The sequence below is a fragment of the Pristiophorus japonicus genome, chromosome 9 (genome assembly GCF_044704955.1).
Source record: "Pristiophorus japonicus isolate sPriJap1 chromosome 9, sPriJap1.hap1, whole genome shotgun sequence".
Taxonomy (NCBI): Eukaryota; Metazoa; Chordata; class Chondrichthyes; family Pristiophoridae; genus Pristiophorus; species Pristiophorus japonicus.
The window spans coordinates 213,334,047-213,359,967 of NC_091985.1; the positions used below are offsets into that span (position 1 = coordinate 213,334,047).

The following is a 25,921-nucleotide window of genomic DNA, read 5'->3' on the forward strand; positions in this document are numbered from 1 at the left end:
TCCATGATCGGATCAGCCATGATCGTATTAAACGGTGGAGCAGGCTCGAGGGGCCATATGGTCTACTCCTGCTCCTATTTCTTATGTACTTACATTTAAGGTGGAGATACAGATTTTTGAGCGGTAAGGGAGTGAAGGGTTATAGGTAGCAGGCAGGGAAGTGGAGCTGAGCCCAGGATCAGATCAGCCATGATCTTATTAAATGGTGGAGCAGGCTCGAGGGATCAAATGGCTGACTCCTGCTCCAAGTTCTTATGTTCTTATTTACGATTCAGTGAAGGTGTCAACGATGGTTTGGAGTTCGGACTCCGAGTGTGCGCAAACTCAAGCGACGTCTGCATACTGCAATTCAATGACAGAGATTGGAACAACCTTGGATCTCGACTGGAAACATCGGAGGTTAAACAATTTCCCGCTTGTCCTGTAGATTAGCTCCACTCCAGCAGGCGAGATGAAGCATTGCAGAGAGGAAGATTGAGAAGAGCGTTGGTGCGATGACACAGCCTTGCCGGATCGCTCTGTGTCGGCCGCAGGGACACAATGGGCCGAATGGCCTCCTTCTGTGATGTCACTGGCTCTGACTCTATGATGTCACAGGTCTCACCAGCAGCCGCGCTGCCTGATGGTGATTGACAGCGAGAGTCTGCGCATGCGTACGCGGCACTGCGTGTGCCACAACACCCCCTCTCGGTCACCCTCGGTAATAACCGCGCATGCCCAGAGGGCACCACCCGCCCCGCCACACTCGGTGCTGCGCCAGTGCGCTCGGATGCTGTGGTGCGAACTCGGCGCTGAGCCTTCCGGGAAAAGGCGTTTGTGTCCGTTACAGAGCCGCGATCGGTGACGCGCAGTGAGTTTTCTCCACTCGGATTGGGTCGAGAAATGCGCGTGGGGAGGGAGTGGGGATCGGGAGAGAATAAAGGTTAATACAAACCTGAGTCCGTCGATCTGGGCCCCGCGCTGTGCTTGGTCAGTTTGGCAGAGCGGGCTCAAGGGACACGTGACAAAGGTGCACAGCCTGATTGACGGGAGCTTCCGACCAATGGGGAGCGAGTAGGGCGGGGCTGGAGGAGTTTCCGTCCAATGGGGAGCGAGCAGGTCGGGGCTGGAGGACGAGCCGGTGGCGTGACCTCCAGCCAATCGGGGAGCCCGAGGGACGGGACTTCCACCGCTGATTGGTTGAGCCGCAGGACGCGAGTTGGACCGTCCGTTGGTCAGGACGCGGCCGGAGGAAGGGCTCGCGCGGGAGCTCGGCCCAAAGCGGCTTTGGCAGTTGGTCAAAGGCTCACCGCCGGCCGCTGAGATCCCGGGGGCCGCCTGGAGCAGTGTAGTGGTCCACTGGGAGTTGAGCGGGAGCTCCCCGGACGCTGATGATGTCCGCAAGGAGTCGCTGGGTCGGCCACTACTGGCGGGGGAGCGTGGGCTGGGCAGCGGGAAAGTGCGGCGGGTTAAAGATGGGTTTGAGTGGGGATCCTGCACTCACTGATGGAGGTGGGGATCCTGCACTCACTGATGGAGGTGGAGATCCTGCACTCACTGATGGAGGTGGAGATCCTGCACTCACTGATGGAGGTGGAGATCCTGCACTCACTGATGGAGGTGGAGATCCCGCACTCACTGATGGAGGTGGCACTCACTGATGGAGGTGGAGATCCTGCACTCACTGATGGAGGTGGAGATCCTGCACTCACTGATGGAGGTGGAGATCCCGCACTCACTGACAGCTGGAGATCCTGCACTCACTGATGGAGGTGGAGATCCTGCACTCACTGATGGAGGTGGAGATCCTGCACTCACTGATGGAGGTGGAGATCCCGCACTCACTGACAGCTGGAGATCCTGCACTCACTGATGGAGGTGGGGATCCTGCACTCACTGATAGAGGTGGAGATCCCGCACTCACTGATGGAGGTGGGGATCCCGCACTCACTGATGGAGGTGGAGATCCCGCACTCACTGATGGAGGTGGGGATCCTGCACTCACTGATGGAGGTGGAGATCCTGCACTCACTGATGGAGGTGGAGATCCCGCACTCACTGATGGAGTTGGGGATCCCGCACTCACTGATGGAGGTGGAGATCCCGCACTCACTGATGGAGGTGGAGATCCCGCACTCACTGATGGAGGTGGGGATCCGGCACTCACTGATGGAGGTGGAGATCCCGCACTCACTGATGGAGGTGGAGATCCCGCACTCACTGATGGAGGTGGAGATCCGGCACTCACTGATGGAGGTGGGGATCCCGCACTCACTGATGGAGGTGGAGATCCTGCACTCACTGATGGAGGTGGGGATCCTGCACTCACTGATGGAGGTGGAGATCCTGCACTCACTGATGGAGGTGGAGATCCTGCACTCACTGATGGAGGTGGGGATCCCGCACTCACTGATGGAGGTGGGGATCCTGCACTCACTGATGGAGGTGGGGATCCGGCACTCACTGATGGAGGTGGAGATCCCGCACTCACTGATGGAGGTGGAGATCCCGCACTCACTGATGGAGGTGGAGATCCCGCATTCACTGATGGAGGTGGGTATCCCGCACTCACTGATGGAGGTGGAGATCCCGCACTCACTGATGGAGGTGGAGATCCTGCACTCACTGATTGATCCTGCACTCACTGATGGAGGTGGGGATCCTGCACTCACTGATGGAGTTGGGGATCCTGCACTCACTGATGGAGTTGGGGATCCTGCACTAACTGATGGAGGTGGGGATCCTGCACTCACTGATGGAGGTGGAGATCCTGCACTCACTGATGGAGGTGGGGATCCTGCACTCACTGATGGAGGTGAAGAACAGGCATTTTTGGGGGATGGGCAGTGTGCTCAGGTAACTGCCCTTGCAGCATGGATTTGTGCTTAAGCGGTAAGAAATGTGTCCTCTATAAGGGCCAGGGGGAGCTTAAAGTGGGGAGATTCTGGGAGAAAGGGTGTCGTATGGCAACAGACGGCAAGGGATAAAGTTATTCAGCAGAGGAGCTCCCCCGGGAGCTGCCACCCCGGCGGCCATCAGGGCCAGGGGAGGCTGGGGGCATTTATTGTCCTTATTGGACACAAGGCTCTTGGGCTCACAACCCACCTGCTCAGATTTTAATATAGACTTTTTAAATTCATGAATAAAAGCATACATGCCCCGTGCTTCTGTGGAACAAAATATTTAATATTTAGGACTAAAAATACTATATTTTACTTCTGCGCAATGTATTGTCCGTTCAGACAACAACAACTTGTATTTATACAGTGTCTTAAACGTCCCAACGTGCTTCACGGGAGCATTATTAAACAAAATTTGACACCGGGTACAAACCAAGCATATTCTCATAAGGAGGAAAGATTGAAGTGGATGAATGGGAGTGATGGCAGAGAACTGGAGGATTACAAATATTACATCCCTGTTTATAAAAGGGGAGAGGGCTAAACTACAGGCCAATCACTCTAACGTAAGTGGTGCGTGAATGACTAGAGACCTTTGTCAAGGACAAAATTAATTCTCACTTGGAGAAGCATGGATTAATAAGGGGCAGCCAATATGGATTTGTTAAAGGCAAATTGTGTCTGACTAACCTTATTGAGTTCTTTGATGAAGTAACAGAGGATTAATAGAAGACCTGATTGAGGTGTATAAAATTATAAGGGGCCTAGATAAAGTTGATATGAAGGACCTGTTTCCTGTTGTCGACTGGCGTGGACGCAATGGGTCAAAATGGCCTTCCATGCTGTAAATTTCTATGATCCAAAATTCAGCTGCCCCTTTCCTAACACTCTCCAAGTCCCGTTCACTCATCACCCCTGTGCTCGCTGACCTACATTGGTTTTCGGTTAAACAGTGCCTCGATTTCAAAATTCTCATCCTTATTTTCAAATCCTTCCATGGCCTCGACCCTCCCTATCTCTGTAATCAACCTCACAACCCCCTGAGATATCTGTGTTCCTCTAATTCTGCCTTCTTGAGCATCCCTGATTATAATTGCTCAACTATTGGTGGCCGTGCCTTCTGTTGCCTAGGCCCCAAGCTCTGGAACTCCCTGCCTTAACCTCTTCACCTCTCTCTACCTCTCTTTCCTCCTTCAAGATGCTCCTTAAAACCTACCTCTTTGACCAAGCTTTTGGTCATTTACACGAATTTCTACTTATGCGGCTCTATTATCTCACAATGCTCCTGTGAAGTGCCTTACAACGTTTCACTATGTTAAAGGGACTATAGAAATTCATGGTCTCGAGCTCTGGTCTCCCCCACAAGTAGAAGCATTTTCTCTACACCTACCCTATCAAACCCTTTCATAATCTTACTCATACAATCATAAAAAATTACGACACAGAAGGAGGTCATTTGGCCCCTTGTGTCCGTGTTGGTCGAAAAAGAGCTACCCAACCTAATTCCACCTTCCAGCACTGTGTAAAACATTGGTTAGGCCACGGCTGGAGTACTGCGTGCAGTTCTGGTCACCACATTACAGGAAAGATGTGATTACACTATAAAGTGTACAGAGGAGAATTATGAGGATGTTGTATGGAAGGAGAATTTTAGCTATAAAGGAAGATTGGATAGGCTGTGGTTTTATTTGGACTACAGAAGGATTAGGGGAGACCTAATTGAGGTGTATAAAATTATGAGGGACCTTGATAAAATTGATATGAAGGACCTGTTTCCGTCAGCAGAGGGGGCAACAACCAGGAGGCATAGATTTAAAGTAATTGGGGGAAGGTTTAAAGGAGATATGAGGGGACATGTCTTCACCCAGAGGGTGGTGGCGGTCTAAAACTCACTGCCTGAAAGGGTGGAAGAGGCAGGAACCCTCACCACATTTTAAAAATTGCTTGGATGTGCACTTGAAGTGCTGTAACCTACAAGGCAACGGACCAAGAGCTAGATAGCTCTTGGTCAGCCAACGTGGACACAATGGGCTGAAATGGCCTCCTTCCATGCTGTAATTTTCCATGATTCTATGAGTCTCAAGTTGATGAAGGTAGTGCAGTAGATGTTGTGTATATGGACTTTCAAAAGGCATTTGATGAAGTACCACATAAGTGAGTTAATCGGAAAATAGAAGCACAGGGAATTAAAGGGATGCTGGTAATTTGAGTATATAATTGGCTAATGTATAGGAGGCTGAATGGATATGTTTTTGACTGGAGGGAAGCATGGTGGTGGGGTTCCCAGGGGTTCGTATTAGCACCATCGCTTTTCTTGTTATAAGAACATAAGAATTAGGAACAGGAGTAGGCCATCTAGCCCCTCGAGCCTGCTCCACCATTCAATAAGATCATGGCTGATCTGGCCGTGGACTCAGCTCCACTTATCCGGCCGGTCCCCGTAACCCTTAATTCCCTTATTGGTTAAAAATCTATCTATCTGTGATATATAAATGACCTGGACTTGGGTTTGGGTGTACAATTTTGAAGTTTACGGATGAAACAAAACTTGGCAACATTGTAAATCGTGAGCATGATAGTAGCAGACGTCAGGAGGACATAGACAGAATGGTGAAATGGTCAGACACATGGCAGATGCAATAAAATGCGGATAAGTGTGAAGTGATGCACTTTTGGAGAAACAACATGGATAACAGTATAATCTAACTGGCAATATTTTGAGGGGGTGCAAGACAGAGGGACCTGAGGGTGCATATTCACAAATCGTTGAAAGTGCAACGACAAGTTGGTAAGGCAATCCAGAAAGCATATGAGGTATTTGGCTTTACAAATAGAGCCATTGAATACAAAAGCAAGGAAGTTACACTAAACATTTACAAATCACTAGTTAGGATCATAGGACAGGAGTAGGCTATTCAGCCCCTCAAGCCTGTTCTATCATTCAATGAGATCAGGGCTGATCTGCGACCTAACTCTGCACACCCATCTTTGGTTCATATCCCATAATGGTTTTCAAAAAATAAATTATCAATCTCAGATTTAACAATTGATCTAGCATCACCTGGATTCACTCTGGAGCATCCACGATGCTGAGGATGCCGTGAATAGCACGTTGAGTGAGTTGGTCTTACTGCAGGTAAAGGTGACACAGACAGATAGGGAATGGGAGACCAACAGGAAGAGCAGTGGAAGGAAGATAGTGCCGGGGTCCCCTGCGGTCACCCCCCTCCAAATCAGATACACCGTTTTGGGTACTGCTGGGGGGGCGACTCATCAAGGGAGGGCAGCAGCAGCCAAGTCCAAGGCACCGTGGGTGGCTCTGCTGCACAGGAGGGCAGGAAAAAGAGTGGGAGAGCTATAGTGGTAGAGGATTCTATTGTAAGGGGAATAGATAGACGTTTCTGCGGCTGCAATTGAGACTCCAGGATGGAATGTTGCCTCCCTGGTGCAAGGGTCAAGGATGTCTCGGAGCGGTTGCAGGACATTTTGGAGGGGGAGGTTGAACAGCCAGTTGTCGTGGTGCATATAGGTACCAACGATACATGTAAAAAGCGGGATGAGGTCCTGCAAGGTGAAGGAGCTAGGAATTAAATTAAAAAGTAGGACCTCAAAGGTAGTAATCTCAGGATTGCTACCAGTGACAAATGCTAGTCAGAGTAGGAATCGCAGGATAGCGAAGATGAGTATGTGGCTTGAGGAGTGGTGCAGAAGGGAGGGATTCAAATTCCTGGGACATTGGAACTGGTTCTGGGGGAGGTGGGACCAGTACAAACAGGATGGTCTGCACCTGGGCAAGACCGGAACCAATGTCCTTGGGGGAGTGTTTGCTAGTGCTGTTGGGGAGGGGTTAAACTAATATGACAGGGGGGTGGGAACCTATGCAGGGAGATAGAGGGAAGTAGAATGGGGGCAGAAGCAAAAGATAGAAAGAAGAAAAGTAAAAGTGGAGGGCAGAGAAACCCAAGGCAAAAATCAAAAAGGGCCACATTACAGCAAAATTCTAAAGGGGCAAAGTGTGTTAAAAAGACAAGCCTGAAGGATCTGTGCCTCAATGCGAGGAGTATTCGTGATAAGGAGGATGAATTAACTGCACAGGCAGAAATTAATGAATATGATATAATTGGCATCACGGAGACATGGCTCCAGGGTGACCATGGCTGGGAACTCAACATCCAGGGGTATTCAACATTTAGGAAGGATAGACAGAAAGGAAAAGGTGGTGGGATAGCTTTGCTGGTAAAGAGGAAGTTAACGCAATAGTAAGGAAAGACATTAGCTTGGATGATGAAGAATCTGTATGGGTGGAGCTGCGGAATAGCAAAGGACAGAAAACGCTAGTGGAAGTTGTGTACAGACCAGCAAACAGTAGAAGTAAGGTTGGGGCCAGCATTAAACAAGAAATTAGGGATGCGTGCAATAAAGGTACAGCAGTTATCATGGGCGACTTTAATCTATATATAGATTGGGCAAACTAAACTGGTAGCAATACGGTGGAGGAGGATTTCCTGGAGTATATTAGGGATGGTTCTCTAGACCAATATGTCGAGGAACCAACTAGAGGGCTGGCCATCCTAGACTGGGTGATGTGTAATGAGAAAGGACTAATTAGCAATCTTGTTGTGCGAGGCCCCTTGGGAAAGTGTGATCATAATATGGTAGAATTCTTTATTAAGATAGAGAGTGACACAGTTAATTCAGAAACTAAGGTCCTGAACTTAAGGAAAGGTAACATAGAAACATAGAAAATAAATGTAGGAGTAGGCCTTTCGAGCCTCCACCGCCATTCAATAAGATCATGGCTGATCATTCCTTCAGTACCCCTTTCCTGCTTTCTCTCCATACCCTTTGATCCCCTTAGCCGTAAGGGCCATAGCTAACTCCCTCTTGAATATATCCAATGAACTGGCATCAATAACACTCTGCGGCAGGGAATTCCATAGGTTAACAACTCTCTGAGTGAAGAAGTTTCTCCTCATCTCAGTCCTAAATGGCCTACCCCTTATCCTAAGACTATGTCCCCTGGTTCTGGACTTCCCCAACATCGGGAATATTCTTCCCGCATCTAACCTGTCCAGTCCCGTCAGGATCTGTCCCCTCTCATCCTTCTAAACTCCAGTGAATAAAGGCCCAGTTGATCCAGTCTCTCCTCATATGACAGTCCAGCCATCCCTGGAATCAGTCTGGTGAACCTTCGCTGCACTCCCTCAACAGCAAAAACGTCCTTCCTCAGATTAGGAGACCAAAACTGTACACAATATTCCAGGCGAGGCCTCATTAAGGCCCTGCACAATTGCAGTAAGACTTCCCTGCTCCTATACTCAAATCCCCTAGCTATGAAGGCCAACATGCCATTTGCCTTCTTCACCGCCTGCTGTACCTGCATGCCCACTTTCAGTGACTGATGAACCATGACACCCAGGTCTCGTTGCACCTCCCCTTTTCCTAATCTGCCGCCATCCAGATAATATTCTGCCTTCGTGTTTTTGCCCCCAAAATGGATAACCTCACATTTATCCACATTATACTGCATCTGCCATGCATTTGCCCACTCACCTAACCTGTCCAAGTCACCCTGCAGCCTCTTACCGTCCTCCTCACAGCTCACACCGCCACCCAGCTTAGTGTCACCCGCAAACTCTGAGCTATTACACTCAATTCCTTCATCTAAATCGTTAATGTATATTGTAAAGAGCTGGGGTCCCAGCACTGAGCCCTGCGGCACTCCACTAGTCACTGCCTGCCATTCTGAAAAGGACCCGTTTATTCCGACTCTCTAACTTCGATGGTATGAGATGTGAATTGGCTAGAATAGACTGGCGAATGATACTTAAGGGGTTGACGGCGGATAGGCAATGGCAAACATTTAAAGATCACATGGATGAACTTCAACAATTGTACATCCCTGTCTGGAGTAAAAATAAAATGGGGAAGGTGGCTCAACCGTGGCAAACAAGGAAAATTAAGGATAGTGTTAATTCCAAGGAAGAGGCATATAAATTGGCCAGAAAAAGCTGCAAACCTGAGGACTGGGAGAATTTTATAATTCAGCAGAGGAGGACAAAGGGTCTAATTAGGAGGGGTAAAATAGTTTGAGAGGAAGCTTGCTGGGAACATAAAATCTGACTGCAAAAGCTTCTATAGATATGTGAAGACAAAAAGATTAGTGAAGACAAACGAAGGTTCCTTGCAGTCAGAATCAGGTGAATTTATAATGTGGAACAAAGAAATGGCAGACCAATTGAACAAATACTTTGGTTCTGTCTTCACGAAGGAAGACACAAATAATCTTCCGGAGATACTAGAGGACCGAGGGTCTGGTGAGAAGTAGGAACTGAAGGAAATACTTATTTAGTCTGGAAATTGTGTTAGGGAAACTGATGGGATTGAAGGCTGATAAATCTCCAGTGCCTGCATCCCAGAGTACTTAAGGAAGTGGCCCTAGAATTAGTGAATGCATTGGTGATCATTTTTCAACAGTCTATCGACTCTGGATTGGTTCCTATGGACTGGAGGGTAGCTAATGTAACACCACTTTTTCAAAAGGGAGTGTGAGAGAAAGGGAGTAATTATAGATCAGTTAGCCTGACTTCAGTGATGGAGAAAATGTTGGAATCAATTATTAAGGATGAAATAGCAGCGCATTTGGCAAGCAGTGACAGGATCGGTCCAAGTCAGCATGGATTTATGAAAGGGAAATCATGCTTGACAAATCTTTTGGAATTTTTTGAGGATGTAACTAGTAGAGTGGACAAGGGAGAACCAGTGGATGTGGTGTATTTGGACGTTCAAAAGGCTTTTGACAAGGTCCCACACAAGAGATTGGTGTGCAAAATTAAAGCACATGGTATTGGGGATAATGTATTGACATGGATAGAGAACTGGTTGGCAGACAGGAAGTAGAGAGTCGGGATAAACAAGTCCTTTTCATTTTGGCAGGCAGTGATTAGTGGGGTGTCGCAGGGCTCAGTGCTGGGACCCCAGCTATTTACAGTATACATCAATGATTTAGATGAAGGAATTGAGTGTAGTATCTCCAAGTTTGCAGATGACACTAAGCTGTGTGAGATGTGAGGAGGATGCTAAGATGCTGCAGGGTGACTTGGACAGGTTAGGTGAGTGAGCAAATGCATAGCAGATGCAGTATAATGTGGATAAATTTGAGGTTATCCATTTTGGTGGCAAAAACATGAAGGCAGAATATGATCTGAATGGCGGCAGATTAGGAAAGGGGGAGGTGCATTAGTCATTGAAAGTTGGCATGCAGGTACAGCAGACGGTGAAGAAGGCAAATGGCATGTTGGCCTTCATAGGTGATTTGAGTATAGGAGCAGGGAGGTCTTACTGCAGTTGTACAGGGCCTTGGTGAGTGAGGTCTCACCTGGAATATTGTGTTCAGTTTTGGTCTCCTAATCTGAGGAAGGACGTTCTTGCTATTGAGGGAGTGCAGCGAAGTTTCTGCAGACTGATTCCCCGGATGACAGGACTGACATATGAGGAGAGACTGGATCGATTGGGCCTGTATTCACTGGAGTTTAGAAGAATGAGAGGGGATCTCATAGAAACATATAAAATTCTGACTGGACTGGACAGGTTAGATGCAGGAAGAATGTTCCCGATGTTGGGGAAGTCCAGAACCAAGGATCACAGTCTAAGGATAAGGGGTAAACCATTTAGGACCGAGATGAGGAGAAACTTCTTCACTCAGAGAATTGTGAACCTGTGGAATTCTCTACCACAGAGAATTGTTGATGCCAGTTCGTTAGATATATTCAAGAGGGACTTAGATGTGGCCCTCATGGCTAAAGAGATCAAGGGGTATGGAGAGAAAGCAGGAAAGGGTTACTGAGGTGAATGATCAGCTATGATCTTATTGAATGATGGTGCAGGCTCGAAGGGCCAAATGGCCTACTCCTGCACCTATTTTCTATGTTTCTAACCAGGGCTCTGTATGGCTGCATGGTTTTAGCCTCAGCTGGAGGCTTGTGTACAGTTCTGGGCACCACACTTTAGGAAGGATGACAAGGCCTTGGAGAGGGTACAGAGGAGCTTTACCACGATGTTACCAGGGATGGTGGACTTCAGTTATGTGGAGAGTAGGAGAAGCTGGGATTGTTCCCCTTCGAGCAGATAAGATTAAGGTGAGACCTAATAGAGGTATTCAAAGTTAGGAGGGGTTATGATAGAGCAAGTAGGGAGAAACTGTTTCCTCTGGCAAAAGGGTCAGTAACCAAAGGTGACAGATTTAAAATAATTGCCACAAGAACTAGCGAGGAAATATTTTCACACAGAGGGATGTTAAGGTCTGGAATGTACCATCTGAAAGGATGGTGGAATCAGGTTCCATAGGAACTTTCAAACAGCAATTGAGCATGTACTTGAAGAGGACTAGATTGTAGGGTTATGGGGATAAAACTGGGGTAGGGGACTAAATTTTACAGCTCTTTCAAAATGGCAGCACAGACATGAAGGGCCGAAGCTCCTCCTTCTGTGCTGTAGGATTCTATGATCAGTGTGAACACGCCGGTGTCTCTTAAGGCTCTTAGAGCTTTTAAAGCACTGCCCACAGTCAGAACATTTAAAGGGTCTCTCGTCAGTGTGAACAGGCTGGTGTGAAAGGAGGGTGGATGACTGAGTGAATCCCTTCCCACACACGGAGCAGGTGAACAGCCTCTCACCAGTGTGAATGAGCTCACGTCTCTTCAGCTCCACGGAGCTTTTAAAGCTTTCCCACAGTCAGAACATTTAAAGGGTCTCTCATCAGTGTGAACAAGTTGGTGTCTTCAGCGTGTATGACTCAGTGAATCCTTTCCCACATTCAGAGCAGGTGAACGGCCTCTCCCCAGTGTCCTTTCAGTGAACTCGCTAGTGTCCCTTCAGCTTCCTGGATCTTTTAAAGCTCTTCCCACAGTCGGAACATTTGAATGGCCTCATCAATGTGAACAAGCTGCTGGTTCTTCTCCTGGACCTGCCCTTGGGCCTGGCTAAAACAGCAATTTGTAGGTCCAGGATGGCCGGGGGACCCATGGTGGGTGGTTGCTCTGGCTGCCTGCCTATCTTCCGCGGTCTTGTCTGAGTGGCCCTGGAGAATGCGGCGTCCATTGGTACACTTCATATGTTCCGTCTCAGCATGCAGAGTGTGTCATAGACACTGGTAACAACACCCTGGTTTAGTTGGGAAGGTTCTCTTTGCTATTGTTGTGACTTTGTTGCTTATTTTTTCTGCTTTTTGTTTGATTGGACCACATGTTTGGGGGAACAAGAGAGGAAAGAATGTTCCATAAATATTAGAATTGTCTGTTCCAACTTTCTATCCTTTACTTACAGTGATGACTTTTGTAAACTCCTTTTACAGGGTATTAGAAGGGGAGGATTTACAGACGGGAAACTTAAATCAAACATCACATCAAGATGTGACAGTCACTCGATTCATTGCAACCTGAATATCATCGGACCGTGAAAGTGGAAGGAGAAATGTTTGTTCTGTTTGTGGAAAAAGATTTCAAACATCAGTGTGACTGGAACAGCACCAAGACACACACACCCGAGTGAGAATGTTCCAATGCACTGACTGTGGAAAGAGCTTTAACCAGTTACACAGCCTGAAAAAACATCGCACCATTCACAGCGGGGAGAAACTGTACACGTGTTCTGTGTGTGGACGAGGCTTCAACTGATCGTCCAACCTGGAGAGACACAAGGACACCTGCACCATGGAGAAACCGTGGGAATGTGGGGACTGTGGGAAGGGATTCACTCAGTCATCCACTTTGCTGAATCACCAGCGAGTTCACACTGGGGAGAGGCCATTCACCTGCTCCGTGTGTGGGAAGGGATTCACTCAGTCATACCACCTGGTGAGACACTAGCAGATTCACACTGATGAGAGATCGTTCAGTTGCTCTCACTGTGGAATGAGATTCAGGCAGTCATCCACGCTCACTGAACACCAGCGAGTTCACACCGGGGAGAGGCCGTTCACCTGCTCTGTGTGTGGGAAGGGATTCACTGTGTCATCCCGCCTGGTGAGACACCAGCGAGTTCACACTGGGGAGAGGCCGTTCACCTGCTCAGTGTGTGGGAAGGGATTCACTGTGTCATCCCACCTCACAGTGCACAAGCGAATCCACACTGGGGAGCAGCCATTCACCTGGTCCGTGTGGGGGAAGGGATCACTCAGTTATCCCACCTCATGTCTCACCAACTTATTCACATCAATAAGAGACCTTTGAAATGTTCTGGCTGTGAGAAGAGCTTTAAAAGCACAAGGGATCTGCTGAATCATCAACGCACTCACACTGGAGAGAGGCCGTTCACCTGCTCAGTGTGTGGTGAACGATTCGCTCGGTTATCCAACCTGCTGACACACCGGCGAGTTCACACTGGGGAGAGGCTGTTCACCTGCTCAGAGTGTGAGAAGGGATTCACTCACTCATCCAACCTGCTGACACACCAGCGATTCACACTGATGAGAGACCTTTTAAATATTCTGACTGTGAGAAGAGCTTTAAAAGCACAAATGAGCTGATGAATCACCAACGCACTCACTAGGGAGAGACCGTTCACCTGCTCCGTATGTGGGAAGAGATTCAGTCGTTCATCCATCCTGCTGACACACCAGCGAGTTCACACTGGGGAGAGACCTTTTAAATGTTCTGACTGTGAGAAGAGTTTTAAAATAAAAAATGATCTGCTGACACACCAACATACTCATACTGGGGAGTGGCCGTTCACTTGCTCTGTGTGTGGGAAAGGATTCACTCAGTCATCCCAACTGCTGAGGCACACACGAGTTCACACTGGGGAGAGGCCATTCATCTGCCCTGATTGTGGGAATGGATTAACTCAGTCATCCACCCTGCTGAGACACCAACGGGTTCACACTGGGGAGAGGCCATTCATCTGCCCTGATTGTGGGAAGGGATTCACTACCTCATCCAACCTGCTGAGACACCAACAAGTTCACACTGGGAGAGGCTGTTCACCTGCTGTGTGTGTGGGAAAGGATTCAATCAGTCATCTAACCTTCTGACACTCCAGTGAGTTCACACTGGGGAGAGGCCGCTCTCCTGCCCCAACAATCACATCCAGGACTGAACCATGTTCATTCTGACAGTTGGGGTTTGTTTCTGCTGATAACCCCAATAACTGGGCTGGATTTTGTGTTTTGATATCTTTCAAATAAATCAACTTTGTTTCAAACACAATGTGTCATGTCCTTGACATCTCCAAGATAAGAGGAGACTAATTGGTGTCCTGTTACAGACTGTTCCATTTTTGGACCTTTTCTCCTTTCTAACTCTAGATCATTTCAGTTCTCATATCTTTCATTTCTCTCATGGGCAAGTCCCAGATCTCCATACCCTTCAGAGTGCCTCTCCTAGCCTTGGTATCCAGGGATGGTATCGGTAACACGCCTGGGGTCACTAAACACAAAACCCAGTCTGTTAATCACTTCCAGCTACTGGACTTAGCGTGTGCCCCACAGCATCTCTCTCACCTTCGATGTGTGGATAGAGAATCATGCCTGCAAACCTGGTTTTCAATTTAAATCCACTCAGCAAATGTACTCAACAAAAGTAAACACATCACGGCCCAATAATCCAGCTCTATATTTGCAGGTGAAAGTCTGTTATCTAACTCCTTGAGTGGACAAAATAAATAACGATCCCAAATGGAAGAACCCCTTGAATTCATTGTCAATAGTTTTCCAATCCTGACTGGTTTCTTCCTTACTTTTTAAAAAATTCCTGGTATGTGGGCAGCGCTGGCAAGGCCATCATTTATTGCCCATACCTAACTGTCCTTGAGAAAGTGATGGTGAGCCACTTTCTTGAACAGTTGCAGACCAGAAAAGCAGTATATAGAAACATAGAAAATAGGTGCAGGAGCAGGCCATTCAGCCCTTCTAGCCTGCACCGCCATTCAATGAGTTCATGGCTGATCATGAAACTTCAGTACCCCTTTCCTGCTTTCTCGCCATACCCCTTGATCCCCCGAGTAGTAAGGACTTCATCTAACTCCCTTTTGAATATATTTAGTGAATTAGCCTCAACTACTTTCTGTGGTAGAGAATTCCACAGGTTCACCACTCTCTGGGTGAAGAAGTTTCTCCTCATCTCGGTCCTAAATAGCTTACCCCTTATCCTTAGACTGTGACCCCTGGTTCTGGACTTCCCCAACATTGGGAACATTCTTCCTGCATCCAACCTGTCCAAACCCGTCAGAATGTTAAACGTTTCTATGAGGTCCCCTCTCACTCTTCTGAACTCCAGTGAATACAAGCCCAGTTGATCCAGTCTTTCTTGATAGGTTAGTCCCACCATCCCTGGAATCAGTCTGGTGAATCTTCGCTGCACTCCCTCAATAGCAAGAACGTCCTTCCTCAAGTTAGGAGACCAAAACTGTACACAATACTCCAGGTGTGGCCTCACCAAGGCCCTATACAACTGTAGCAACACCTCCCTGCCCCTGTACTCAAATCCCCTCGCTATGAAGGCCAACATGCCATTTGCTTTCTTAACCGCCTGCTGTACCTGCATGCCAACCTTCAATGACTGATGTACCATGACACCCAGGTCTCGCTGCACCTTCCCCCTTCCTAATCTGTCACCATTCAGATAATAGTCTGTCTCTCTGTTTTTACGACCAAAGTGGATAACCTCACATTTATCCACATTATACTTCATCTGCCACGCATTTGTCCACTCGCCTAACCTATCCAAGTCACTCTGCAGCCTCATAGCATCCTCCTCGCAGCTCACACTGCCACCCAACTTAGTGTCATCCGCAAATTTGGAGATACTACATTTAATCCCCTCGTCTAAATCATTAATGTACAATGTAAACAGCTGGGGCCCCAACACAGAACCTTGCGGTACCCCACTAGTCACTGCCTGCCATTCTGAAAAGTACCCATTTACTCCTACTCTTTGCTTCCTGTCTGACAACCAGTTCTCAATCCACGTCAGCACACTACCCCCAATCCCATGTGCTTTAACTTTGCACATTAATCTCCTGTGTGGGACCTTGTCGAAAGCCTTCTGAAAGTCCAAATATACCACATCAACTGGTTCTCCTTTGTCCACTTTACTGGAAACATCCTCAAAAAATTCCAGAAGATTTGTCAAGCATGATCTCCTTTTCACAAATCCATGCTGACTTGGATCTATCATGTCACCATTTTCCAAATGCACTGCTATGACATCCTTAATAATTGATTCCATCATTTTACCCACTACTGAGGTCAGGCTGACCGGTCTATAATTCCCTGCTTTCTCTCTCCCTCCTTTTTTAAAAAGTGGGGTTACATTGGCTACCCTCCACTCGATAGGAACTGATCCAGAGTCAATGGAATGTTGGAAAATGACTGTCAATGCATCCGCTATTTCCAAGGCCACCTCCTTAAGTACTCTGGGATGCAGTCCATCAGGCCGTGGGGATTTATCGGCCTTCAATCCCATCAATTTCCCCAACACAATTTCCCGACTAATAAAGATTTCCCTCAGTTCCTCCTCCTTACTAGACCCTCTGACCCCTTTTATATCCGGAAGGTTGTTTGTGTCCTCCTTAGTGAATACTGAACCAAAGTACTTGTTCAATTGGTTTGCCATTTCTTTGTTCCCCGTTATGACTTCCCCTGATTCTGACTGCAGGGGACCTACGTTTGTCTTTACTAACCTTTTTCTCTTTACATACCTATAGAAACTTTTGCAATCCGCCTTAATGTTCCCTGCAAGCTTCTTCTCGTACTCCATTTTCTCTGCCCTAATCAAACCCTTTATCCTCCTCTGCTGAGTTCTAAATTTCTCCCAGTCCCCAGGTTCGCTGCTATTTCTGGCCAATTTGTATGCCACTTCCTTGGCTTTAATACTATCCCTGATTTCCCTAGATAGCCACGGTTGAGCCACCTTCCCTTTTTTATTTTTACGCCAGACAGGAATGTACAATTGTTGTAATATAGCCGAGACAGGGAGGATTTACAGACGGGAAGCTCAAACCAAACATCCCATCAACATCTAACAGTCAATGTATTCATCGGGACCTGTATTTCATCAGCCTTTGGATATTGAACCTGGAGAAACATGAGGACACCGACACTACGGAGAAACCATGGAAATTGGAGTGTAGGAATGAGTTCAGTTCCTCATCCCAGCTGGAAACTCATCGATACTAGGAGAGGCTGATCATCTGCTCCCTATCTGGCAGGATTCAGTCGGTCATTAAATCCCATCTGAAAACTGAGTTCCCACAACATTCTAAAAGATGAATCTACAAGATGACAGGACAGAAAATTCGATTATATGACAGGGTCCACTTCAACCATCCAGGGCAGTGAGTCCCTGTAATATTGGATTTTAACCTGTGGGAAATATTCTGATGTGTTATTGTCACGGGGCAAAGCAGCATTGTTACTTTAACATCAATTTAGTCAAACTTAATGGGCAATCCGATCTCTAAATGGAAACGTCTCCTTAGCTGATAGTGTGGGCAGTTCTGCAGCTCATTTCTCTCTGTGAGTGAGTCAGAATAAGAAGCTTTAATAACAGCCGATGTTTTACAAAGAGAGACTAGACCAAAGGACATTGGTGGAATTTAATGGGCTACAGGAGGCTATTTTTAACAGAAGGAAAGCTGGTCACAGCACACAGACAGTTTAACAGACTGTCCATGGTCCACTCTCATCCCCGCCTTCTCTCTCACTATTTATGGACACTGCTGCAGTAATTGCTCCTCTGACCTTTCCTCTCTTGTCCCTCCTATATCCCTAATACATGGCCCTACACAATCTCCCTCCCCCTACATCCTCACTGTGCTGGAATCCACACCTGTCTCCCCATCTGCTCCTTGTTCTCTCCCTGGATCCTGAAACTACTGAACTCGGTCTGCCCTCCTGAAGTTTACAGGCTCTAAACCTGAAGCTTGGTGTCCCTCACTCCCTAGTCCTTGGCTTACCTCCCCTTCTCTCCTTTTTCTCCCTTGGTTGTGTTCCACACTCTGGGCCTTGGGCCTTCCCCGGGGATTCTCAGTATGAACAGGGGGAATGTGTGTTGAGACAGGATGTCCCAGCTCTCCACCTTTAAAGGGACAAGGATAGGACCCACTGGACTGAATGGCCCTACTTTATGACATCACTATAGTGCCCAGCAACCAACCTCCCTGAGCCCTGCTCATTATGGGCTGGGTTTAGCTCAGTGCTGTGACAGGAAGGGAAACAGGAGCAGGATTCAACCCGTGTGGAGCCCAGGATTAATGAGGAGAGGTACAGGATCAATTTATACCTTATTGAGTGAGAAATGTCATTGTCCCAAACACTCTGTCCCTCAGTATTTCTGTTGTGGAGCAGCTGTTGGGTTTGTGTTACCTCCTTTCGGTGAATTTTTGTGCTCATCGAGGTGATGAATGTCAGTAAAATTCCCTCGACACTGCCCTGCGAGTATTTGATGGGACATTGTAGAGGGAGCTTTACTCTGTATCTAACACATGTTGTACCTGCCCTGGGAGTGTTTGATGGGACAGTGTAGAGGGATCTTTACTCTACATCTAATCCGTGCTGTACCTGAAATAATAACTTTTATTTATATAGCGCCTTTAACGTAGTAAAACATCCCAAGGTGCTTCACAACAATTTTACAGCATATTGGATATTGACCATTGAGGGAAAGAGAGAAAAAGCATAAGAAGGAAGTGTAAAAAGAGGTAAATGGCTCGGGTCCAAAGCGGCAGCCAAAATGTGCAGCAGATAGACAGGCAAAAACACTTTAAAAAAAGAAATTCAAATTACATTGTAAATAATACAATAAGGAGTATACAATAGTAAAATCACTATAATAAAGATTAATTATAATTAAACAAAAATAATATATACCATAATTATAAATTAAGTTAAAATTAGAAACTCAGCAATTGAAGCAAATTAAATCAGTTGTTAGCTTTCTTTAAGATTCCCTGTCGAGTGATTCAATTAATATTGGAAGAACCAATCTCCATCCTTGTGATGTCCTAATTTTATTACTTTTTAATTTCTCATTTCGTCCCCTTGACAGGACCTGTGTTGGCTCCAGACGCGAGCTGCTTCCAGCTGCTCCAGGGTCAAAACTCCCTCGTGCTGCTCCAGGTTCAAAACTCCCTCCAGCTGTTCCAGGTTCAAAACTCCCTCCAACTGCTCCAGGCTCGTGCTGCCTCCGTTGTCAGGGACATGCTTATGTTTAAATAAAAATAAAAAATGCCGGAAAAACTTAGCAGCGTCTGTGGAGAGAGAAACAGTGTTAACATTTTGTTAATCCTTCATCAGAACTGGAAAAAGTTAGAGCTGTAACAGGATTTGAAGCAAGGATAGGGGGGAGGGGAGGAAAGAACAAAAGGGAAGGTCTGTGATAGGGTGGAAGGCAGAAGAGATTAAGAAACAAAAGGGATGATGGTGCGAGGCAAAAGGAGATGGTAAGAAACAAAAGATGAGGACCAAGAGATTGATTAAGTGGAGAAAAATAGAGTATGAGAGGAAACTTGCAAGGAACATAAAAACATGTCTGCAAAAGTTTCTACAAGTACGTAAAAAACAAGATTAGTGAAGACAAATGTAGGTCCTTTACAGACAGAAACAGGAGAATTTGTAATGGGAAACAAGGAAATGGCAGAACAATTAAATAAATACTTCGGTTCTGTTTTCACGGAAGAAGACACAAATAACCTCCCAGAAATGCTAGGGAACCAAGGGTCCAGTGAGCAAGTGGAATTAATGGAAATGATTATTAGTAAGAAAATAGTGCTGGAGAAACTAATGGGACTGAAGGCAGATAAATCCCCAGGGCCTGATGATCTGTATCCCAGAGTACTAAATTGGTTGTCATCTTCCAAAATTCGACAGATTATGGATCAGTTCCTGCAGATTGGAGGATGTCAAATGTAACCCCACTATTTAAAAAAGGAGGGAGAGAGAAAACGGGGAACTACAGACCGGTTAGCCTGACATCAGTAGTAGCAAAAATGCTAGAGTCTATTATAAAGGATGTGATAACGGCACACTTAAATAATATCAACGGGATTAAACAAAGTCAACATAGATTTATGAAAGGAAAATGACGTTTGACAAACCTACTGGAGTTTTTTTGAAGATGTAACTGATATAATAGATAAGGGAGAACCAGTGGATGTAGTGTATTTGGATTTTCAGAAGGCCTTTGATAAAGTCCCACATAAGGGGCCCATGTTTCCACATGATTTGCACCTGATTTTTAGGAGCAACTGGTGGAGAACGGACTATCTTAGAAATCGCAATTCTCCACATTTTTTTTTCTGCAGTTCTAGTCAGGTAGAACAGTTCTACTTTGGAACAGAATTTTTTCTTCAAAAGGGGGCGTGTCCGGCCACTGACGCCTGATTTCAAAGTTTCCACAGTGAAAACGAATTCCAAACTAAAGTAGAATGGAGCAAGTGAAGATTTTTGTAGAACTGAAAAAACCTGTTCTACACATTAAAAAATCAGGTGCAGGTTACAAATTAGGCGTCCAGAACGAGGTGGGGGGGGGGGGGGGGGGAAGGGAACTCATTAAATTCTACAATAAATCCTTATTTATACTTCTACAAATATTATACAAATAAATCCAACCTGAATAAACATTTATAAGCAAAGAAAAGATTAAATAAACCATCTTCCTACCTGTGTGAAAGTGCTTCAGGCACAGAGAATGCTGCAGTCAGCCTGAGGCGCCCGTTCTTCCCGCGGGGGAGGGGGGGGGGAGGCGCCCGTTCTGCCCGCGGGGGAGGGGAGAGGAGGTACCCGTTCTTTCCCACGGGGGGGGGGAGGCGCCCGTTCTGCCCGCGGGGGGGGGAGGGGAGAGGGGGCGCCCGTTCTTTCCCGCGGGGGGGTGAGGGGAGAAGAGGCGCCCGCTCTTTCCCGCGGTGGGGGGGAGGCACCCGTTCTGCCCGCGGGGGGGAGAGGGGAGAAGAGGCGCCCGCTCTTTCCCGCAGGAGGGGGGGGAGGCGCCCGTTCTTTCCCGCGGGGGGGTGAGGCGCCCGTTCTTTCCCGCAAGGGGGGGGGGCGAGGCGCCCGTTCTGCCCGCGGCGGGGGGGGAGGGGAGAGGAGGCGCCCGTTCTTTCCCGCAGGAGGGGGGGGAGGCGCCCGTTCTTTCCCGCGGGGGGGGGGGGGGTGAGGCGCCCGTTCTGCCCGCGAGGAGAGGAGGCGCCCGTTCTTTCCCGCGGGGGGGGGGGGGGTGAGGCGCCCGTTCTGCCCGCGAGGAGAGGAGGCGCCCGTTCTTTCCCGCGGGGGGGGGGGAGGCGCCCGTTCTTCCCGCGGGGGGTAGGAAGCGCCCGTTTTTCCCGCGGGGGGGGGGGGGAGGAGACAGTGAGAAGGCTGCAAGTGCTGATGTGCTGATGGCAATGTGCTTTTATTAAAAAAATGTTGAAAAATTAAACAGCTACAAAGAACTACAAAAATGGCCGCGTGCCAATGTTTTTTTCACACTGAGCATGCGCAAACGCTCCAACGCACACGCGCAGCGTTGCCGGCAGGAAAAAAACTAATTTAAATAGTACCCGCCCCCTCCCACTTATAAAATCGGCGCGAGTGTAGGCTCCGCCCCCCTGGGCGCCGCACCAGGCAGACAAGGAGCTGCAGAACGCTCCAGAATCGCGAGGTTTTTTTTAGGCGCTGTTTTAGGCGCGAAAAACGGGCGCCCAGCTCGGAGGGGCGCCCGTTTTTTTATCGTGTGGAAACTTGGGCCCAAGAGGTTAGTGTGCAAAATTGAAGTACATAGGATTGGGGGTAATGTATTGGCATGGATTGAAAATTGGTTAACTGACAGGAAACAGAGTAGGAATAAACAGGTATTTTTTGGGGTGGTGGGTAGTGACTAGTGGGGTACCACAGGGATCAGTGCTTGGACCCCAGCTATTCACAATATATATATATAAATGATTTGGATGAGGGAACCAAATGTAATATTTTCAAGTTTTCTGACGACACAAAACTAGATGGGATTGTGAGTTGTGAGGAGGATGCAAAGACGCTACAAGGCGATTTAGATAGGATGAGTAAGTGGGCAAACACAAGGCAGATGCAATATAACATGGATAAATGTGAAGTTATCCACTTCGGTAGGAAAAACATAAGGACAAAGTATTATTTAAATGGTTATGACTTGGGAAGTGTTGATGTACAGAGGGACCTAGGTATCCTTGTACACCAGTCATTGAAAGCAAACAAGCAGGTGCAGCAAGCAGTTAGGAAAGCAAATGATATGTTGGCCTTCATTGCAAGAGGATTTGAGTACAGGAGCAAAGATGTTTTACTACAGTTATACAGGGCCTTGGTGAGACCGCACCTGGAGTATTGTGTGCAGTTTTGGTCTCCTTACCTAAGGGTATACTTGCCTAGAGGGAGTGCAGCGAAATTTCACCAGACTGATTTGTGGGATGGCAGGACTGTCGTATGAGGAGAGATTGGGTCGACTAGGCCTGAATTCACTAGAGTTTAGAAGAATGAGGGGGGATCTCATTGAAACATATAAAATTCTGACTGGGTTGGACAGACTGGATGTGGGGAGGATGTTTCTCCTGGCTGGGAAGTCAAGAACAAGGAGGTTTCAGGATACGGGGTAGGAAATTTAGGACCGAGATGAGGAGAAATTTTTTCACTTGGAGGGTGGTGAAATGTGGAATTCTCTACCACAGAAGGCTGTGGAGGCCAAGTCACTGAATATATTTAAGAAGGAGATGGATCGATTTCTAGAAACAAAAGGCATTAAGGGGTATGGGGAAAACTGGGAATATGGTGTTGAGATAGAGGATCAGCCATGATATTGAATGGTGGTGCAGACTTGAAGGGGCGAATGGCTTACTACTGCTCCTATTTTCTATGTTTCTATGAGTCTTGATAGGGCGTAAATGGAGATGGCAGAATCACCAACAGCTGCCATGGGAAAGAGAAAAAAAACAGAAAAGAAAAAAAATATGAGCAGAAGTTATGGTTTGAAATTGTTGAACTCTATGTCGAGTCCAGAAGACCGAAACAGAAGATGAGGTGCTGTTCCTCGAGTCTGTATTGAGCTTCATTAGAACAGTGTGGGAGGCTGAGGACAGAGATGTGGGAGTGGGAGTGGGCCGGAGAATTCAAGTAACAGGCGACCGGAGGCTCGGGGTCACCCTCGCGGACTGAATGGAGGTTTTCCACAAAGCGGTCACCCAATCTGTGTTTGAACTCCCTATTGTAGAGGAGACCACATCGTGAGCAGGGAATACATTATAAATAGAAAGAAGTACAAGTAAATTGCACTGTTTCACCTGGAAGGAGCGTTTGGGGCCCTGGACAGTGGGAATAGAGGAGGTAAAAGGGCAGGTGTTGCAGCTCCTGTGCTTGCACGGGAAGTTGCCGTGGAAAGGGGAGGCGTGCTGGGGGTGACTGTGGAGTGGATCAGCATGTCTCAGAGGGAGCGAACCCTTCGGAATACTGAGAGGGGAGGGGAAGATGTGATTGGTTGTGGGACCACCCTGGAGGAGACGGAAAGGGTGCAGGATGATCCATTGAATGTGGAGGCTGGTGGGGTGAAAGGTGAGGACAAGGGGAACACCATCGTGGTTCTGGGAGGGCAAGGAAGGGGTGAGAGCAGAATGGCGGGAAATAGAACGGACACGGTCAAGGGCCATGTTAACCACGGCAGAGGAGAATCCTTGGTTAAGAGAAAAGGGACATATCAGAGGCTCTAGTGTGGAAGGTGGCATCATCAGAGCAGATTCGATGGAGATGAGAAATGGGTGAATGGAATGGAGTCCTTACAGGAAGCGGGGTGGAAGGAACTGTAGCCCAGGTAGCTGTGGCAGTCAGCAGGCAGTCACTGAATGTTTGTCAATAGCCTATCCCAAGAAATGGAGACAGAGAAATCAAGGAAGGGAAGGGAAGAGTCAGATATGGACCATGTGAAGGTAAGGGAAGGGTGGAAATTGGAAGCAAAGTGAATGAAATTTTCTAGTCCAGGGCGAGAGCAGGAAACCGCACCGATACGGTCATCAATGTACCAGAAGAAGAGGTGAGAGAAGGACCTGAGGACTGGAACAAAGAATTTTCCACATATCCCACAAAAAAGCAGGCATAGCTAGGACCCACGTGGATTCCCATAATTTGGAGGAAATGAGTGGAGTCAAAGGAGAAGTTGTTCAATGTGAGAACAAGTTCAGCCAGGCGGGGGAGGGTGGTGGTGGATGGGGACTGGTTGGGCCTCTGCTCGAGGAAGAAGCGGAGCCCCCTCAGGCTGTCCTGGTGGGGGATGGAAGTGTAGAGGGATTGGACATCCATGGTGAAAAGGAGATGGTTGGGGCCAGGAAACTGGAAACTGTTAAAATGGCGGAGGGCATCAGAAGAATCATGGATGTAGGCGGGAAGAGACTGGACAAGGGGAGAAAAAATAGAGCTGAGATAGGGGTGAAACGATGGGTCTACCAGGGCAGTCCTGTTTGTGGATCATGGGAAGGAGGTAGAAGCGGGCTGTGCGTGGTTGGGGGTCTTTGAGGTTGGTGGCCGTGAAGGGAAGATCTCCAGAGGCGATGAGATCAGTGACAGTCTGGGAAACAATGGTTTGATGTTGGGTAGCGGGGTCATGGTCCGGGGGAGGTAGGAGGAGGTGTCAGAGAGTCGGGTGGTACATTCTGTATCGCACTGCAGGCTGGGTGAGACAGCCGCCATTAAATGTCTTGATCTTCCACCTGACGGGAATGTGATTGGAAGCAGGTGAAATGTGTTTGGAGCAAGGACAACAAAATAAACTGAAACCCCAGCACTTGATGTCATTAAAAACCATCACACTCTGTAGACCCGCCCACAATTTAGTCAACTCTGGAAAATATTTTTTCCAGTCATTTTTATTAATTTAGATTTATTGAATGTTGTAACTGACGCCTTCAATTAATGTTTATTTTCCAACTCTGATTCCACTGGTGGATGATAATCGCCATCAGCCATTCAGAGGGAAGCAGATGCCCCCTTCTTAAAGGGCACAACCCATAAAGACTGGAACTTCACCACAATTAAAAGGAAACTTAGCAGATTAAAATAGAGTTCTGTTTGCTGGGGTGATGATGCACTCCAGTCCCTCTGGTATCCACCAGTCGCGGAAGGCCAACTACAGCTCAGGACCACATCTATTGTGTTACACTCTATGGAAAGCCTTCTGGAAGTCTCTATCGACAACATCCATTGACAATCTCTTATCTACTTTATTAGTGACCTATAATCATAGAATCATACAGTGCAGGAGGAGGTTATTCAGTCCATCCAGTCTGTGCCGGCTTTTTGAAAATCTTTCCAATTAGTCCCACATCCCCGCTCTTTCCCCAGAATCCCATAACTTCTCCCTTTCAAGTACATTTCCAATTTCTTCTTGAAATTAACTATTGAATCAGTTTCCACCATTTTTTAGACAATGTGTTCCACGTGGATAGGAACAGAGAGCAGTGGTTAATGGATGATCTTTATCCAAGAATTATGTAAATTCTGGTGTCCCCGAGTCAGTGTTAGGACTATTGCTCTTCTGAATATAGAGAAATGATCTGAGCTTTGGTGTATGGGCCACAAGATCAAAATCAAAGATGGCTCACTTTGGTGATCATCATCATCATCATAGGCGGTCCCTCGAATGAGGATGAATTGCTTCCACATGAGTTCATAGATGGTTCAATGAAGGACCCGATGTACCAGTCCTGAACTCCAGGGGTGGAAGATGCCTGTGCGTGGATTTTTTTCAGGTGTGGTGACCGTTGCACATCAGCAACCACACGGGCTTGACAGAGCTCGGCCTTTATCCAGTGGCAAGGGTTAACCAGGACAACTGGAGACCTGCTCTGCTGCACGGACCTAGTGCGCACACATATTGCAGTGTGGGCTGGCCCGTGCTGCCCCTGGGCCCTCGGCTCTTCTGGGTGCCGTACCCTCATTAGCCGCACCCCCACCACGATCTCCCATCGCTCCTCCACCACAAACATTCGCCGCACCTCCGCCATGATCTCTCACCACCACTACCTTGATAGCCTTGCTTAGATAGGTCACATGGAAAACT

At 47.5% G+C, this 25,921-nt stretch overlaps 1 protein-coding gene and 2 pseudogenes across 2 annotated transcripts in view; 2 read left to right on the forward strand and 1 right to left on the reverse strand.

The window, feature by feature from the left end:
• The window catches only part of LOC139272878 (zinc finger protein 16-like), a 19,137-nt pseudogene extending 7,159 nt beyond the window's left edge, over window positions 1-11,978 (reverse strand).
• Window positions 1-14,028, forward strand: part of LOC139273618 (zinc finger protein 135-like) — a 62,695-nt pseudogene extending 48,667 nt beyond the window's left edge.
• Window positions 779-25,921, forward strand: part of LOC139273652 (zinc finger protein 664-like) — a 138,521-nt gene continuing 113,378 nt past the window's right edge. Inside the window, exon 1 of one of the 2 annotated variants that reach the window (XM_070890684.1) lies at window positions 779-850. The gene's annotated coding sequence lies outside the window, so the exon portion shown is untranslated. The remainder of the gene's footprint in view (window positions 851-25,921) is intronic. The other variant, XM_070890690.1, reaches the window with a different exon arrangement.